Here is a 15271-nt window from a genome sequence, read left to right on the forward strand (position 1 = left end):
CAAGCATATTCTATATTTCATTCTTATTTGAACAGGTACCTTGAAGATTTTGAATACTCATTCTTGTGAATGATCAAAGCATAATTCCACTTTCTATCTGCACCGTTTTAAAAGGAAGTTTCTTCTGTTTACTCTTTCTTCATTTCATCCGTTTCTGTCCCTTTCATACAGGAATATTGATTATGAAAAATAGAAAGAGATAACAGAATTTAGACCAATAAGGATTGTCTAGTTGAAAACTCTCAAAAAATATGAGTAAAAAGCCAGTGAACAACCACATGCGTTATTTAAATAGCAACATAACTATTTCATGTTTAGTGATATTGAAACGAGTTTTGTATCGTTTCGAATCTCTTAATATATCCTATACTACACTGTCAAAATGGACATAGTATGTAATTATTGCGATATTTACAAAAGTTAAAAGATGGAATTAATTAATATATCCTCTATTTTCTGTAAATATATTTCTAAATATATTCTGCTGTATGCCTCAGCGTACTTTTTCCTTTGAAATCATAGACACAAATATGGTATGAGAAACAACATATATACATGAATGACTATCATGAAATGAATGGATGCAGAATGAAGTCATGGTTTGCAATCACAATTTCGTCTGTCAAGAGCTCTTGGACTGAGTGATTTTGTAGTTTTTCTGGTTGGTTCTGGTTCAACTCTCTGCAGAATCTAATGAAAGTTAAACAAAATGTTCACCTTTATCTAGCGTTGGTGCAAAAATACGGGGCTTCACTACTGTCGAAATATGAAGGAAATTATCCGTAGATTAGGAAAACAAAACATTTTCCAAGCGACATGTATTCTTGATGCCATTTGCTGTTAATTTATTCTAAATACTAAGAAGGAAGTGAAAATTATAGACACTTTTCTTGAAAATAGAGTTATGACACTAAAGACATTGAACATAGAGCAGCTATAATATAAAGCAACTTTAATTATTGAGTTTTTTTTTTTAAATATTATGGCCACTGTAACGACTAGTACTTGAAAATATGGATGATATGAATATCTTGACTATGCGATAGTTGCGTAATATATTTAGACCTTTGTAATCCATTAATAAGCAAAAAAAATAGTCTTCTAGGAAATCGTCTTTTTTCGTTGCGTAGTTTTAGCTTAAAATCTCTTTTTAGCATCAAAGCTATTAGTGACTATTATTTTAAGAATATATTTGAATGCCTTCGGTGCAACATAAGTGCGTCCATTTGGGACAAGTTCAACACTTCTATAGTTTTATGGAGTACCATTCTTAGCACAAAGAAATTAAGTATTTGTGGGAAGTGATCAACAGAGACATGCAAAAAAAGTAAATGAAACCTGCAAGAATTCATATTACTACTTGCGGAGTATTGCTCACATAAGTCCAAAAGAATCCAGTTGTAAGTTTAGGAGACATTATATTATCTATATTAAAGTAATTACAGAGTAATATTTAAAAAGAAACAAATAACTTCTCACAGAGGTTAAATTAATTGTTTGCACCAAATGGAAGAGAATTAATTATATAGTGTGGGAAATGCTGTGTTTTAGTATTAGGGGTTACAGGTTTTGCGATATTAAAATACGCTTACATGAATAGTATAGTTCGTAAGAATAGACAATACGGGTGCGGTAAATCTAATATGAATAGAAATTACTGCTATTGAAGACTGTAATATTTGACATATAAGACTACTAGTGTAAATATTTACATTACTATTAAAACCGTGTACTTAATTTATTTAATCTCCTCTCATACTATTTAAGGTACCAGCATATTTCACTGATTTGTACCTTTTTATAAATTACACATCGAATCGAAATAAATAAATAAATATTATAACTTCTGGCACGAAGACTTATTTATACAAAAAATTGATTAACATTGTTAACATTAGCTAATAAGCTAACAATTTCCGAGTAATAGATGTTTCGTAGGTCTCAGCTTTTAAACAAATCTTGGCATTATAAACATTTGTAATTATTTCTTTGTGAGGAGAGTAAAATCCTAAAGAACATTATCACAAAAATGCTCTTAACAGAACAACTTTTGTGAGCGACATCTACGTTCCTTATTTTAAATACTAAGAATGTAGTTAAACTACTGTATTTTAAAAAAGTATCACTTTTGAACAAGAAAGTATAAATATTTTCATGTTTGTAAGTCATACCGGTTGAGTCGCTGTTAGTGATGACCACGATACATTTTGAGTTGTTTCATCGGCCTATGTTTAGCAGAAGGGGTCCAGCTCTTTTCTCTAAAAAATACTTCAATTTTGGTAATTTCTGTTCACATTTGGTTAGTTTAGGGTAGGTTAGGTTAGTTTAGATTAGGTTAGGTTAGTTTAGGATAGGTTAGGTTAGTTTAGTTTATGTTATATTAGTGTAGGGGTCCCGCATAATTTTCCAAAAAAATACAGAATTTCGCTTATTTCTACTAATATTAGGTTAGTTTATGTTAGCTCACGTTAGCTTAGGTTAGTTTATGTTAGGTTAGGTTAGATTTGGTTACGTTATGTTACGTCTAAGTACTTGCATCATTCATTTCTCCTGTAAATTTTGTGTTTTTTACGTGCTTCTGGACCCCTTGTACTAAACATACTCCGTTTCATCTTTGAACGTTGTCATGAAAGTGTTGTCTTGCCTCGAAAAATATAACTTTCAATCGGAAGAGCTCTCTTCTGTCTTACATCTCAAACAAAAACAAAAATCATGCCTCGTGAGCAAGAACAGTTGTTGAAGGTATTGAGGACCAGACCCGTATCGACGGGGGTGCTAGGGTGGTCCAGGCCCCCCTAAATTTTCACTACCCCCCTAAAATTTTCACGGTAGGCTTGCTAATGAACTATAATATGTTGACTAACTATAATATGGTTGGTTCGGGGCCCCCCTAATTTCTAACGGCCCCCCTACATTTTTGCGTGCTACCGGACTGTTGAGGACACGAGAACTTGAACCACCGCAGTGTTATTTAAATACGATATTATATTTGCTATCCGAATCCTTGATTATTCAAAAGTTTTCTTCTTATCCTATCTGATATCAAACTTAGACCTATGAAATATTGATGGACTTATTTCTTCTTTTGTGAAATGTGAAATGATTTGTATCATTGGATTGTAGTTCAACACCGAATCCATATATGACGTAAACCAACAGATTAACATGATAACAGGACCACATGAAGTCCGTCTGGGAATCGAACACAGTTTCCCGTGGCTATGTAAGATCCGTAACTATGTTGAGACTAACTTAGTGAATTTCGAAGGACGTCGGGGATGTCAAAATGGGTATAATAGAATGGAGAGTTTTATATATTTTGAGTAATAAATCATTACGTGACATCTGTAGATTACAAATAATTGGTAGTATATGTTTAGTGTTACCTTACGTTTTATTTGAAGTCTTATAGTTCCCGTTTGAAGGCTATTTTTGGTGTCCCGTCGGTTCACGTTTTGTCCCGGTTTTCAATCGTCATAATCTTTCATTCGTGCTCTTTGTCTTTATGCTTGTGACCTATTTTCATTGTAACATTCCAATGTATAATTTTTACTATTCCATAGTTTCATATTAAGAGTAACATAGGTAACCTTAACAAATAGTTGGCTTGAATATTGACTGAGTTCGCCACATCACGATATTAAGTTCATATATAATTTTTCTTTCACATGTTAGCTTCTACACTATCATTACTCACACCATAAGCAGAAATGAAATAGAAATGAATCTTATGCTGGTTAGATATTTTCTACCAATATATAGTCTGAAAATAACCATCTCACTAAAAGTATTTCGGTTTGGAATAACAGAAATCTTGTTACTAGTATGGAAAATAATTATGTATGCCTATATATTGGAAGCAGTGTTTCTTCCAGAGATGTTTTAGGGAGGCACTTACCCCCCGGAGCTCTAAGAGTGCCCCCCTGAGGAGACCAAAATAATACGTCTACAAATATAATAATAAATTATAATAATAAATAGAATAGTACCAGCAGTTACCTCGTGGAATACTAAGTGTGCTCCCCCCGAATATTTTTTTCTAAAAAAACGACTGATTGGAAGTGTATCATATTTTTGAAATTAAGAATTATTCTCCTAATCTTAAACGTAGACATAATTATCTGAATAGGATCACGCTGTTAATCATTATGAGATTGTAATATTACTATGTCCGTACGATATTTTACACAACAACTATTAACGAAAGCGAATATTGGAAATCTGCTTCTTGGAATAGACAACAAATGGAATCAGCTGAGATCGTTAGTGGAGTCTATCCGCTAAAATGTTCACGGGTAACGGTGTTCTTCCTGGTATCTATGTACATCCCATAAGTTAAAATGTGCACTGAGGCTAGAATTTTCTTTAAGTTAAAATATCTTTGACGTTAAACGTTCTTGGAGTTATTTTTTTATGAGGCTAAAAGTTTCTTTCCTTTTACATAAATCTCAAAAAAGATTAGGCTAAAACTTCACATGTGCTTGCGGCCTTGAGTATTGCTGTTTAAACTGATATCCAATAAATGTGCTTCAAAGGCTCTTTGATTAGGTCTCAATAAATATCAATAAGATTAAAACCTCTCTTATTTGTGGTATGAAACGGTGTATAAAGCTTAAAGTTTGATGTTTGACACTAGGAAGTCTTTGATAAATAATAATAATACATTAATTGAATTTTTCACAACGATTAATAATTCTACTGACAGATTCAACTACCGGCAAAGATTCATTCATAAATTTTAGTTCTTTGTGGTTTTCGTTACTGCCTTAAACCGAAGTTCATTAAGCGTAACGGCGACTTGCAGTTATAAACATATTCTCCCTTAATAATTGTCGCAAAATTCATACATTGCACTATACCGCCCAATGTCCACTTATATGAACTATAAGCGACAATTTGTTATACAAAATATAACTTCAAACACAATAAATATCGTGTTCATAGAAGCACTGTATCTAGATATATAAACAAAGTGGCATTAACGTAAAAATAATAAAATTCTCAACGGGCTCATGCTGCAATGGTTGTATATTTTGCCTAATATATGTCCATTTGAATGAGGATGTTTCAATAATTCTAAAACTAGCATTCGTAATATATTAATTTAAAATAAGGTATTGCGAGCCTCGTAAAAGCCTCTAACGTAACTCAAAATATCATGTTCGCATTGGTTGATATTTTTTACTTGTTTGTGTGCATTGCTTTTTTGGTCTTGTCCGTTCTACGCTCACTTGCGAATAACAAATTGAGAATATTACAGAATAAAATAAAAAAAATAGAAAGAAACGAAAGATAACAAGAAGGAAATATTTTATGAGAAATACTATTTTTAAGTAGGTATTAATTGTCAACTTTATTTTCCATTATGCATAGGTGTGACTTAAGAGAACCAGGTCCCTTCTAGATAGCAATGCTAAATGGTAAGTATTTTACGAGAAAACCGGTATTTTTTATCAGCAAACTTTATTTTAGTTTTTAAACTACATTCATAATTTTAAACTACAATTACCTATTATCTGCTTCGATGATTATAAGCGGGTGCCAGTTAATTTTAGAGTTCTCAATTCTTCCTTTAGGACATCTTTCAGTTCTCGGGAAATAAAGGGACACATACCCAGAAAATATGTTTAATAGTTCAACTGCATGTGCTTCAGTGTCACATATTTGTTCGGGATACCTACTGTTCGTGCATGAGTTGTTTTCCTTATAATATCGTAATGGTATCAATTTTGAAAAAGGAATTAAACAAACTTTCAGTATGAATAGATTACGAAAACGTTTAAGTTAACAATCAATCAAGGTCATAGTATCAGAATGGGCTTTACTCAGAAATTACTATTTATCAAGGTATCAATAAGATTTTGTGTGAACGAATTATATTTTAACTAATGGTGAAGTCAAATACACATATGCTGACAACCGTATTACCGTCGTTAAAGTGTCTTTGTGTCCCATGAAACTTGTAACCAACAGTTAACACAAATGTTTTCGCACTCTGGTAAAATACAGTCAATCTTAGATGAACAGGTGCCTACGGACCACATGTATCTTATCCTTACTACACGAAAATTAATTTAAATGAACGTTAAGGAAAATATCCCTTCATTTATTACTATGTGTAATTTATGTTTATCTTGTAGGTATTCAGGTTAAATACAAACTTGTGGTCTGTGTAACAATTACGAGGCTGTCTGGTCCGGTCTCAAATGCACGAGATCAAAGTGAACTTAATGTTATTTATAAATAATGAATGAGTGCGTTCTTTGTCCCAAGAAAACTTGTCCCTAGTTATGACACGGAACAGGTAAATATCGTACAAATTTAAAAAGAACGACTCACAGGCAAACAAAAGTTGATTTCTTGTATTAAGGGTTATGATGATCAAATTTCTTAAGATTTGTATTTAAATCCCCAATTTGTTCAATATTATAAAACACTGTATGCAACACCTACGGCTACGCATGTGGCTGAATCTCCTTTAGATTTTATACTTATCATAGACTTAAATCTTCAGGAGTATCTAAACGATCAATTTAAAATTAATAATGTTCAGCCCTCTATTAGATTAGAGAAACAGAAAATTTCCTGGTATTTTGCGGATCTCTTCAATGAGGTCATAATGCAAGGAAAATTGTTATATTTGAATAAACATAGAAAGGATGTAAATATTGTATAATCTTTTTCAATACGTTTTTTTTTTAATTTCGAGATTTCGAGATCTCGAGATTTCTTCATAGTTTATTAAAATACTTACCAACATATCCTCACAAACCAATATATGTTGATAGTAAAGTAGTTTAAATTGATCGAGCTCCTGGGCCTTCAGAATTTCATGTCACATCCCACCCCCTCGTTACGAAATCCTGGCTAAACGAAAAAATATATGTTCCAGTAAAATTGTTTAGAATGATCGATTCCCTGGTGTGATGACCAAGGGCGCCGATCCTCGGAACCCCCCCCCCCCCGCTTCGCGCAATCCTAGCTATGTGCCTGTCACCTATACAGCTTTTAACTATTTTCCTACAGCGTAAAATAACAGTGTAATTTGGTTCTCTGCCCATATACTTATATTTGTACTTACTACACAATAACCATATCATTCCGGTGTATACTTGTCTTATTTAAGGAACCGTTTCAAATAAGTAAACGGCCAATACAAGCAAAAACACTTTGTCAATTATGTTTTAGTCTTAGCTCCATAACAATCGTGTCTACTTGTCTCATTTGTGTACAGTTCTTTCATTTTTTTATACCAACTTGCTCTTGTATCCATTTTAGAACTGACTAATGTAGAAGTAATTGAACTTAAAGAAAATCTTTTTTTAAAGAAACAAAAAGTATTAGATCGTTTACCTCTGATGTGTGTGGTCTCTGGTTCGATTCCCGGCCACTTAAATTTGTGGTGGACCATATCGTATCCATGAGCTTCCTCTGGGTACTCCAATCTACGCTCATATTTTCATTCCACCAATTCTTCCATCAACAACCTACCATAATCATCTCCCTTAGTCTAAAGGGAAGGAAATGTAAAACACTACGTTTGATTGCATCTATAGTTTAGCGTATATTCTAGTTAATTCATAAAAGAATGACTAAATATGTCTTGAGAATACGCTATATTTTTTAAATGGATTGAGGCTATACCTTTCCAAAATTGTGGCATCAGTGGCGTATTTAGGGGGTAGCTTCCGGGCTTAAGCCTCCCCCGAAATCTTACTATAGTAAAGTATATGAAATATCTTGCAGAATTTTCACATTTTCAGGCAAAGCCCCCCCCCCCCTTCCGAAAGTTAGCAAAGCCGCTCCCGAAACAAAATCGTAACTACACCACTGTGTGGCATTAAGATAGTGACTCACTTATACATTCCGTTATACGAGAGGCTCAATTCTTTCTTGTAATTCTCAGAAGTAACATTCCACGCTTACACGTTAGCTAAATATCATACTAATGTCTATGCATGTATGACTACTGCACCTTGATCATTTCTTGAATGGAATTAATATTAAAGGAAAAGTTTATTAAAATATGACCAACAGATGTAGAGCCATGTGAGTCATTTTTTAAAGCTTTACCTTTCTGTTTGAGAAATTTAGAATCACGGTTCATAAAAGTTTATGTGTATGTAAAATAACCTCTCCATAGTATTATTGATTGGAGAAAAAAAGTGGGTAATTTAACATTTTCCTTATCAAGGAACCTACAACACGGCAAAAGGAAATGCACTTCTGCATTTTATGTACGGTCTTATGATGAGATATTAAACATTGAGATGGCATCCCTTCTGGTCATGATATTTAATATATCAACCAAATATATTAACTTTTTGTATGTATCATAAACACATTATGAGCTGAAGTATTTTGTGATTGTAAACTGTTGCGATTCTGTAAGTCCTGCATTATGCTTTCCTTATCAATAGCAATACAAAAAAAATCGCGAGTTGTTGCGATAATCGTCCAATATGTAATTACCATTGAAAACAGTAGATGGCACCATAAGGACACAGGAACTATATTGGCTATGGAGGTAGTTTATGTGTCATTGGTGCGGGAGTCCCAGGTTTGATACTTGGAAGAACCTCAAGTGTTTCGGATCCTAAGATAAGTTATATTCTCACTTATGATATAGCCTCTCTGTGAAGATAGACGATAAACTCGAAATTTACCAAACAATTAATCATAATCACACATAAGCTGCTCATACTAGTTTATTCTTGCGGTCCTTCATTTGTCTTTTATATGCAGTATTGAATTGAAGGAAAATATCGATACATCTATTTAATGAGCTAACGGCAAATCCATAGAAATCAGTATGTGCGTTTCCAAATGACATACAAAAGATAGTGACAGTACAGTTCCATTTCAGACGGCAGTTTCAATACCAGACACCTACTGTCAAGAATTTGTAAAAGGGTACGAAAAGATTGTACAAAATGTGTGGCCTCATCATACCATCTCCTCTAGACATATCACGCATATACAATCTGAAAAGATCTGTTTGAACAATACCAAATATCACAAGATCATCACACGCGGAAACTATATACTCCTCAATCGCACAGTATATACACCTCCAATATCACCTCAATCAAGATGCTAATGCAAACACACACATAAATCTATAAAATATCCCGACCTCTAAAGAACGTGAGAGCCTGTTACTTTAAACCTCAAAAATTGAGCAATAGCCTTTGGATATCCGGCCCTTTCAAAAGCTACCACACACACTCTAAATATTACAAGTTAGTAGTTTAACAACCAACACTTACCACAAGAGCAACTAACTGCCACACAGACTAGGACCTCCCTATTACACCCAAAGCTATCCCTCTGCCAGAAGGGAAAGTCAACTACAGCAGCGTAAATATTCCCGTTCTCACAATACAAGAACAAAATCGAAAAGAAAATTTATATCTATAGTTGGAAAAAGCACAAACGTTGATGGAAGTTCACTCAGCCCTGCAGGGGTGGTATACCGACTTGTCTCGTCCATCTGTCCATTTACCCTTTTCATTGCAAACCCTGAAGACGAATGAAATGACTGCATTCGATACATCAGAAGTCAATAATTTAGCTTAGCTGATAGACTATCAGATAAAAGATTACTATAATTATGCGTCCAGGAAAGATTCCAATCGGTCTATTGATATAAAAGTTAATTATAGATATTTCTTGGTTAGAGGTCCGTGTTCGAGTTTCAAAAAAAGTTAGACTTTTCTTAATAATGAATTATAATGATGATTCGTACGTAACTTTATCATATTTGTAAGTTAAATTCCTGATTCTCGTAAGCACTGAAGTGTCATCTTCATCGTTGGTCTGTTTGCTAGATAAAATAAAAAGATAGTTATTATTAAATGGTTAAAATACATATGTATGAAATCATTGCATACATAAAGAAAATAAGCATGCCATTAATTGATAAATTTAATGACAATCAACATCACATAAACGCTTGTGAATGCATGTCGGTATTTAATAGAATATGGTTAATAGAAATGTCAGCAAGCTTCATTCTGACCATATGGTTTGAAGCCACATGCTTTTTCAAATCCTATTATAACCTGTACGTTGAAGTCTCATATAGTTCCTCAGTAGAATGAGACACCAAACTAATCAACAACAACAAATGAACAGTATATGCACGGGACACTTATTACAAAATATACAGTTAACAATCTCTAAGTAATTTTAATTGATCCGCACAATATATATTTAGTTTTAAAATTTTATTTAAGGCACCAATATACTTCGCTGAGTTGTGCCTTTGTAAAAAAAAATATCGATATGTTGCTTGCTAGCAGTTAAATTAGATATACATGCAAACACTTTAATCGATCATTTTCAGTAGATCGTTAACACGAATGATAACTGGAGCCAATGGTATGGCCATGTGTGTCATTTGCAGTTCCAATGATATGGAGAGAGCCGACAGATCATACTTCAAACTGTTATTTTTGCATAGTTCCCCAAATTAAAGGTCTATCTAAAAAAGAAGAAAATGGACTACTACTTATCCCAATATGCCTTGAAATATTTGTCACTGTACCAGATTCTAAAGAACTAAAGGTTCCACAGACTCCCGTAACATACTTCAGTGTTTCATCCGATGAAGAACAAAGGGTGGACAAAATCGACCCAGGTTGTCAAATTCTGCTGCTGATTCATCATCTTTCCGCGATCCTTTCTTCACAAAATCAACATATCATTATCTATTCGCAATATGATACTCAACCTGAATTAAATTAACTGGGGTTGTCAAAAAGTGACGCAGAACTACCTACATCCATACTCAAGCAGTGGGGAGATTATTCTGAAGATCTAAAAGTGTCCGTGTTTTGAACACGTCAGAATCCTCTGAAACAGTATTTTTACTGGAAGGTGACATAATATGCTGTAACAATGTAACTGATCTTATGAGTAAAGTTAAGATAAAAGATAATCCTGATGAACGGTGGCTATTCATAAACGCGTCATGTACACAGGCGCATAGTACCACTTGCAGGCTTGGTTTATTCTTAAGCGAATGACAAATGGAATACTTGGATTAACAAAATTGAAGCAATAGCTATTTAAGTGAAAGGCAAAATAGAAAATTCAAGAATCTAAAAGTATCAACGCTACATAACACATATTTCTGTCGATTACACTTCAAGTAGAGCCAACTCAGCATTTTTATTTTCATTTTCGTATTCAGCATCCTCATTTACATAAGAATATGTACTTTTCCTCTCCGAAGCATGAAAAAAGTTAACATTTGTTGTCCAGTGTTATAAGAAAAGGATGCAGGTCATTCAAGTCCATCAAACTACTGATAATGGTAATATATTGTATTTTTATTACTTTATTGCATTTTTCTTTTACAAATTACTTCTAAACTAAGTCTAGGAAAGTCATTTAATTGTGTAGCCTTTGTCTTACTGCCTAAAGAGTTAATGCAAGTTTCTAAATTTTGCTATTTTTAATATATACCGGAACATGAAAAATCCTGGTAGTACTTCTTCTAAATATCGTTGAAGCCATCTCTCTCGTACTTTCTCTCTCTGTGCAGATTACCAATGACTTGCAGGGTGTAAAATGTAAAGAAATAATTGCATTATTATTGTAAATTTGCATTGAAAAGAATGGTAATTTAATGTCCTAGTTTCTTCAGTTACTTTTCATATACAAAAGAAATACTAATATATGTAGTTTCTCGCCAGTCGCCGCAACATCATCGGAAGACTTGAGCATGTACTGAAACTTAAAAACTTGATTAATCTCTCCTCAAATAACAAACCGGATCTAAGACAGACAGATACAAACAAGATCAGATTTTCATTCAAAGTCTGACCCTGAATTGAAACCGAAGGATGAACTTAATTAGTGTATTGTCTTTCCGCAGATCTACAAAAACATTTGAACATTATACACATATCCTTTACACTATCAGGGAGATTCAAAATAGGTATATAATATCAATACATTCTAACATAAGGCAAAATATATAATATTCAGTATTTCCAAATCCTTTGCATTACGAAAGATAAAAGACAAGTTTGTAAAGCTAAACACAGAGGTTTTCTTCATAGATATATTTTTTGTATATTTTTGACAAAAGTTAGATTTCATGTTGAACATTGAACACCAAAATATTCTAATATAAGGACAAATAAATAATATTCAGTGTTTCCATCTCTTTGTACTACAAAGATAAACTACTACTTTTAAAAACTGAACACAGATGTTTTCTTCATAGACTTGTAAATTATTGAAACTTTCTATCCCCAAGTATCTAACGTTAGATACACGACTCATTTGAAACACTAAAAACAAGTATCATTGGCATTACATTGCAGTTTATTTTCCCATGGAACATTTCAGGCACTTTATGATAACACTTGAATGCTCCGAGCAGAAATTCCTCTTGTAAATATCACACACTTGTATCTGCATTGTGGGCTTTTTGGGGTGATACGTGTAACATCATCCCTTGAGAGTAGACTTCAATGTCTAAACACCTGATTGAGCTGCCAAAGCATCATGGGTTACGTCGATTGCAGTACGAGCCGGTATCGGAAGTCCAGTTCTGACTATTATCTTCTTATCTACTTCGATGGATTTGAGGGAGAACCAAAGATTCTATCAGCTCCACGAGAAACATATGTATATACCATCCCGAATCTACTAATCAAAAAGCTTGTACAATAGAAAATATTAACAGTATCATGGACTTTTGAAAAGGTAATCTTACTCTATGTTTCCAGGAGAAAGTTATTTAAAAAATGGGGAGAAGAAGGCTACAAGACCACTTAGATCACACACTTTAAGCACTCCACAAACCCAAGATAAAAACAAGTAAAATATTTCTTTACTTTTCTTAATTAAATAGACTATGTAATGACTGATATGTATTTATGTAAAGGTAAAGTGTCGAATGAAAAGTTGCAAAAAAGTCTAAAAGTTATCAAAACCAAATTTCTAGTACATTACAGAATATCAGCAAACACAAATATATTAAGGTTTTTCATGAATGTAATGATATATAATAACATTCATTCAACATCGACAAAGTAGCAAAATTCATTACAGCAACTAATAATGCTTGAAAAGTTCCAATTTTATTTATCTCATACTTATTAATGCCAATTTTATCTCATACTTTTTAATGCCAATTTTAGAGAAATATTTTACGTTACAGGCTGGAATTCTAATAATGGAATAAAGTGAAATAATTAGTTATTTTTACTACCGCAATTGTGTTCTTCTTCTTCTTCTTCTTCTTCTTCTTATTATTATTATTATTATTATTATTATTATTATTATTATTATTATTTTATTATTATTATACATAGTGTGTAATTGTCAACTTACATAACAATATCCTAAGTTACAAATAAGTTAAAAATCATGTTTCGTTACGTAGTAGGAGAAGTGTCCCGTTCGTGGTAAGTTATCGTATTTAAGGCTTAATCATAAAGGAAAGCACAACCCTTAAGGGTTAGTTAAATTTCTTACTAGTTGTGACATAATTAGATCAATCGTACTTTGTCAGTTCTCTACTAACAACCTCGCAAAGGGATAAGACATAGTAAACTGGGTTACGCAACTAACAAAGGTTTTATTGTTACATTTTTCCTTTTACCGTCGAACGTAAATATAGGAATTCTAATGGTCCCATATTGTGATTTTTGGTACACAGAGTACGGATGTATAGGTCTAACTCATTTATGAAAATAGTATATGGATAACTAACATATTAAAAATGGACCAACACGTGAAGAAAGTGACAAATCATTAACTACCTCGAACGGTACAAATAAGCATACTGTTATTTTTTCATCTTAACACATCCCATAGTGCTTGTACTAATTTCGAATGCTACTCTTATCCAATGCCGACTTTTCGATGTCAGTGGCGGATCTAGAAGATATAAACTAGGAGGCAAAAAGAAACGCAGGGTATGATAGGTATATCATGAGTTTACTATAATTTTTCACAAATATATAAATAATTGCTTTAATTATTTTTGTCACCCAAAAAACTAGGGACATTCGGTCCACGGACTGGGCTAGATCCGCCAATGGGGAATAGTTCAAAATATAATTATAAAAGTACCTAAATTGCATCATGATTATATTTTTAAACACACCCACAGTTACCGCTGTTTTACTACACATTAACAGCTGTAGGAGTTCAGTTTGACTCATGCCAGTTTTAAGGTTGGCAATGTTAATCCAAGTATAACTCACATGCATCTTTGGTTTGGGAGTCAAGTAAAGTGACAACAACTGACGTCACCATGTTGTAGCTTACAGTTATGTAATACCATCTATGGCCTCCTGGGCAAAATCTTGCAGTTGGATAACTCACGAATTATAATAAAATGTAACAATAACATTTTCATTGAAGTTGAAAGATCGTAAATGCTTAATCTATTTTCTTTTCAAAACAGAGTGGCACCCAGGGAAATTTCGATTTTCTGATGTGGCAGAAAGTGTGATAATACTTCAAGCTCGGAACATATAGGGATATTGTTATAGTCTGGTTTGTGACATATCTGATTATGGCAGATTCTTTTACTATCAGTAATTATAGGCAATCACCAACAACTTGTCTACTATATCTAATTCCAATCATTTACAAGTAAAAGCGCCACGTGAAGAAATTTGGTTTGCTTGGTGTGATATTTTCTCAATTGTGATAGTGAACGAAATATAGTTTCAATAGAAAGATTAGAGTGGAGTGGAGATGAAATACACTTTTAGAACGCTAAATTGGTTGCTTAAAACGGTTTTTCATTATATATTACGTATTGTGCTCTGTAATGAACAACATAAAGAGCCAGAAGTGGTTCATTTCTGCCATTTCATGTTTCGATAGAGAGATTAGAGTCCACATGGAACATATTTTTGAGACATTTAATTGATTAGAGAAAGTAGTTTCTCGCTATTTATCACAGCTTTTATTCCATGGTCATCAATATTAAAACCGGAAGTGGTTGGTTTTTACCACTTTTGTTTTGTATAAAGAGTAAAAAATCTGTCATACCGACTCTAGTAACTCTAAATCGATTAAAAACATTACATAAAACGAAAACGATACGTGATCGCGGGGAGAGTCATATTGAAATTGGAAGTCGTAGCGGTTTCCTAAGATTTTCAATTTCAGTAGATATGTGAGTATGGAAATGAAATATCTTGGGACTCTTAATTGACTGCAGGAAACAGCTTTCATAAATCAATTACCTAATTTCTCTATAGCAGTTACCGTTACAACTGGAAGTGTTTCA

This window comes from Thermobia domestica, chromosome 10 (assembly GCF_964235325.1).
Source record: "Thermobia domestica chromosome 10, izTheDome1.hap1.1, whole genome shotgun sequence".
Classification (NCBI taxonomy): Eukaryota; Metazoa; Arthropoda; class Insecta; order Zygentoma; family Lepismatidae; genus Thermobia; species Thermobia domestica.